The sequence below is a fragment of the Coenobita brevimanus genome, chromosome 25 (genome assembly GCF_032717465.1).
Source record: "Coenobita brevimanus isolate Jiangsu-jjx chromosome 25, ASM3271746v2, whole genome shotgun sequence".
NCBI lineage: Eukaryota > Metazoa > Arthropoda > Malacostraca > Decapoda > Coenobitidae > Coenobita > Coenobita brevimanus.
Window position 1 is genome coordinate 8,349,978 of NC_136978.1, and position 6,000 is coordinate 8,355,977.

Here is a 6,000-nt window from a genome sequence, read left to right on the forward strand (position 1 = left end):
CCCAGTCCAGCCCAGTCCCTTCTCCAGGACACCCACCACAACCAAGGCCAGGCGCTGTGCAGCGCGCCTCTCAGCCCTGTTTGGCCCCAGTCCAGAGGGCCACCACACTCCCAGGGCCCCCACCAGGAGAGGGTCACCCACCACACTGCCCTCCAGCTTACACCGGCCTCCTGACCAGACCGCCAGAGACCTGTTCCCCTATCAGGAGTGCACCCCTGACAGCCCTCCACCCACACCGGACCGCCACCTGTGCTTACCTGCGCCATCGACTCTGTGCAACACCCGTGTCCCATCGACAGTGTTATAGACCCTGCGTGAACCCCATTCCCCTCATCCAGAGTGCCGTGCCCCTGTGTAATACTGTGACCTCCTTAGCGTATCACAGACCCTGTGTATATACCTCCCCCGTGCAGCATTTGTACCCTGTCCAAACCATCGTGGCATGTGCAATACTTGTAACCCCAGTATCGCCCCTGTGTGTGACCTACTATGTTGTGCCCTACACCCCTGTGTAATATCATGACCCCTGTGTAATATTTGTGACCCCTGTATAGCACTGTCCCTGTGTGATACCTACTGTGTGTAATACTGTGCCCCATGCCCCTGTCCCCCAATTGTAATGTTATGACCCCTGTATTATAGCGGTGTCACAGCCCTGTGAAATACCTGTCTCCCCTTTGATATATACTGTTGTGTAATATACCATACTTGTGCCATATATAGTGTTGTTTATGTACTAATTGTGTAAAGTCCACTGTATTTGTTTATAAGGTAATATACGTGTAATCTCCCGTCCACACAAGCGGGCTGCGCCCAACGGGCAAACATTGTTACCAAATCACATTGTACACAACGCAAAACTTTTAGCTTTAACTGTCCTGTGACGGTTCATACTGTAACCCATGTTGTATTGCTCTCAGTTCCGCCAAGCACCTACTCTGGCTGCTGCCCAACTTCGACTGCCCAACCACTGCCCGGTCTGTTCCCAAGTGGACAACAAACCAGCCCAGTAGTGGCCACAGCCCGCTGGGAACTGCTCAATTGGGTAACACTGCTAAAGAAGCGAGAGATATACTCTCAGCGGGCAGTTGCCACTCGCGTGGACAGGGCATTAAGACTGGTTAGTCCGTGTTTGCGTCATATCCCTTGCTTGCATGCTCTAGCCCGGTCCAGAACAAAAGAATCCAAGTCCATGCCCGTATCTGAGTTCAAGGAGTTGGACCCAGAATACGATGCATGACAGAATGAAGCAAGGAAAGAAGAGGAAGGGAGAAAGGAAAGGACAGACACCCAAAGGAGCACTACATCGAGTGAGTGGATGGTGAGTGCCCCCACCTACCACCCACAGTTAAAACATGTTGAAAAATGATATTTAGCTCATTTGAGTCCTTATCACAGCAACAAACCTCCTAGCAGGCTGAATCCCACTGACAGTTGGTCACTCAGTTTGCAAAAACAGCCAACATGTTAGCCATTTTCTGCCCAGTGTGACGTTGGCTTTACGCTTTCTATTCATCCACATGCTCACCACAATGCTCTTTCACTTCCTCATTTGTCAGTCTGTCTCTCCACATAACTTCACATGCTCCTCTCAGATAAGTCATTTCCACTGCTCTCACTTGTGTCCATCCAACGAGGTCCAAGCTACACTTCAAACGTTAGGGCTGCTATCACAATACTGTCATGCAGCAACTTGTTTACTTCCATGCTCTCCATTCTCTATAATACAGCCTTTTTTTTTTTTTTTTTTTAAGAATAACTGGTCACTCCCAAGCTCAATAACATTGGCCGTTGCAAGAATAACAACTGATGAACCGTTTGGCTGATTCCAGTGCCTGATTCTGGTACCATAACATACAAAAGTAAACACTCATTTTACTAAACTCTGATTATTTGATTGGATTTACTGAATGCCTCTGAGCCCACTGGCTATATTGGACTAATATACATAAATGGGGCACTCTTCCACACCACTGACAATGCTTGAGGTGACACACCATATAGCTGCCGAGGTTGCAGTTCCTCCCAACTGGGCTAGGTTGGATATCTGCCAGTGGGATTAAAATGCCAAGTTGGGCTATTTGGGGGCTCCTTCTGGCAAGACTGGACAGGACCAGTGTCTGCAGACAATTTATGACATGATCAACCTCAGTCTAGCCACATCTTTCGTTGTGTTCAGACCATCGCATTTGTGTCTCACATCTCTCAACTTTGTTAAACATTTTCCTTTGTGATGAGTTGCTTCTAGTAAGGAATCTCTGACCAACACTTCAGGGAAAGCCAAGAGGAGGAATCTTTCCACTGCTGAGGTGCCTGCAGCAACTAAGGCTCACAAAAAAGGCACAAGTAGGGCTGAACTCATGTGCAAGTATGACCTCAAGACAACAACTATCCATGACATACTGAAGGTGAAAGATAAAGCAAAGGAAGCCACACAGCAAATGTCCAAAGAGAATCTGGATGAAGCTGTGAATAAGTGGTACATACAGGTGAAGGGGAAGAGTGTCCCTGTTTGTGGCCTGGACATGCTGTTCAATCTCTGGCAGCCTCCATGTTCAGTCCCTTATCCCTCACGTCACACACTGTGATCTCGTCTACGGTCTTTTTCGGTCTGCCTCCTGCAACCCTACCCACAGCATTAATACTTCTCACTTTCTGCAATCAACTATCATCCCCAACCTCCCCACATGCCCAAACCATCTCAATCTACCTCTCCTTATCAACACCAATACACTCCAGTCCCATCCTTCCTCTTAACTTTTCCATCGTAAACTCAGCCCCCCGGGCCTCACATTCAAGGATGCACTGCACATCCATCATTGCCATTTCTGTACATTTTAGCCTGTGAATATCCTCTTCCTTTACTGCCCAGGACTCACTATCATACAGCATTACACTCCTAATACATGCCACATACAAAAAACCCTTCACTATGACATTTCTCATAAAATGAATATAGCTGTCTGCCAGTAGCAGGAACAATATTTTATAATCAATGTGTAGTGAAGGGGTTAAATGCTATCTATCTACATCTGGCACTGATGCCAAGCTCTTAACTTCCCCATAGGAGATGGCTGTTCTATTCAATTTCTTGCAAACTTTTCACCCATTGCCAACTTTCTCCTAAATAATAATAATATTCTGGCCTTTTGTTTCTCAAAAGCGCCAGTTCTTCCATTGGGAATTCACTAGTGCTCGACACACATACATTATTTTTACAATTACAAGAATTGTGATATTTCTCGTATATTATACAAACTACATCATATATATGTGAAAGTGGCAATAATTAAACCCTATAATCATCCGTCATAGTACCTCTCTCCAGGTAATAGCATTTTGAAAAAAGAAAGGCTTTCAGCTGTCTCTTAAAGGATTCAATAGTAGAAAGTTGTCTTATGGACAATGGCAATCTGTCATATAATTTAGGGGCTCTATACACAAAAGAATGATCAGAGAAAGATGACTGGTGAATGGCTCCTGGCTTGTCAAGACGCAAGGAATCATCTTCACTGCGTAACATCACACCCTGGAATGCCGATGGGAGTTTTAACAATTCAGCAAGATACTTTGGTTCACCAAACTTAAGAACCTTAAATGTAATAAGACACAGTTTAAATTCAATTCTAGCCTTTACTGGTGACCAATGCAACTCAATCAGAAACGGGGTAGTTGAGGTTCTCAGGGGGAGACCAAAGATGAGCCATGCTGCCCTGTTCAACACACACTGAACTTTTGTTAGTACAGTATATCATTTGGAAGACCAACCCACTGTGAATTACAATAATCAACACGAAACAAGACCACTGCAAGGACCTATGTTAAGAGGCACCGTCTATTCAAGAATTTTCTCATAGAGTACAGATTTCTGGTATGCAAGTTACACCCTCTGACAACCTGATTAACATGTTCTTTGTAATTTAACTTAGAATTAAAATAAACACCCAGATTTTGAACAGAACTGACTGGATGAAACTGTGACATGCCAGTGTTCAAAGCCAGGGCATTGTCAGTGTCATCACCCCTTCTGTTTCCTCTGATGATGATGATCTCAGTTTTACCATCATTCAGCTTAAGTTTCCTCTTAGCCATCCTAATCTTAATATCAGACATTAAAGATTCAAACTTTGTCTTAGTATCATTGATATCCGACATCTTAATATAGAGCTGGATGTCATCAGCATAAAAATGATAGGACACATCGTGAGCATCAAGTAGAAACGATTAACTACTTGTGTAGATAGTAAATAGAAATGGACCCAAAACTGATCCTAGAGGGACTCCAAATAGAAGGGGAGCAGAATCAGGGTTGGCGTAATCAACAACCACTCTCTGAGATCTGTCCGACATATATGACTTTTTGCTGGTGATTTATGCTAGATTGCCTATCAAACTTCTACTGATACCTAAACAACTGATATCCGAGTTTCATAAAATATCCTTACCAATTATATGGAAAAGTGAAATATTATAAAATATTCCACACATAACAAGGGTTACCTGTACTGTATTGTTTGACCTAGTCTGTGTGCATGGATTTTTGTTACCTTTTAATTATCCTAACTTTTGGCTTATCCAACCCACTCTTGCTTCCCCTCCAATATAGTTTGAATAATTGAGGGACCACTAAAATAATAATGGGTCAGTTATGGATGTAAAGATAACCATGTGTTTAAAGCCTTTTATGAGCCAACTTCAACATGACAATGACTAGGCATCTAAAGATGGAACATACGGTCAGTCATTTAATGTTACATAAATGCTGACAGCTGATAAACCAGACAGTTACTCAGGATTTATGTGCACTGCACATTTTATGCTGAGTTACATTTGTGCATAAATCTCTCAACATGAATAACACATTAAGATCCAATCTCTGGAGTAATAAAGTTAAGCAAAAGTGTTTCATTTTTGCTTCATTACATATGACTAGTGGCAGCTGCTTGCTTACAGGAAGAATGACATTTAATGAGGTAAGTAACTGGGTACTAAAATCCATGAACAACTTACCACTAATGTTTGAATTTTTTTTGTAACAAAATGGAGCCTAATATTCTAAGCACCTAATGCCGCACCAGTTAAGATAATAACTAATGCATGATCAAAACCCTCCAGTCAGAAATGATACACTACAGTTTGATTTTTGTAATATGTGTATAAAGAAATCTCCTCGTCATGGGATAGTACAAATGGTAAACTATGGCAAAGATATTTCCAGAATGTCCAAGAAAAATCTGTTTACAGCTTTACGTACCATACAGAGATATATCTAAAAAATTATCCAAATATAATTTGCACCTCCAGAAATCTCAATATTGCACATATAATTTTTGTTAAAAAAATGTAATCTAAATGAACACTTTCCTGTACAAAAACTACATCTTGTCACCAGTATTGTACAGTACTTGGAGAATCAACAAACTGCATGATAAATAGTAAAGTCTACCCCTCCAAGCAGCTCCACACCTGTCGAGTACAGGTATTCTGCACTCTTGATCAACATAAAATATCTTCCCACTCTTAACAGAGAATTAAGAGCAAAAGTTCGCCATGAAAAATTCTTGACCAGCATTGTACATTGTGTTTTGCCTTCCAGATACCTTTTTCCTCTTTGAATGTCATGGTAAATACTTTCTTCTCATACTCTTCAGCTGTGTGTTTCACAATGCTATTACAAAAATATTACATGCAACACTTCCACTGCCACAGCCTCCGGGGTAAGTGTTGGCACACTTTTGATCGTGATGGTACAGTACTTGACACTGGATTTAGCTGAAGTAATACAGAAGTAAACTGACTATGAAGAGATCATGGAAGTAAGAATAGGAATCCCAACAATAAGAAATACAGAACTACTGGGACTTAGATGATGAAGAAAAAATTATAAGAGTTTTAGAAGGAATTATCACTGGACATTTACAGCCCCCCTCAAAGTATGTTGATATGGCACAAGAAATAAGTTGATTGATAACATTAATGCCAGTGCAAACATATGATTAG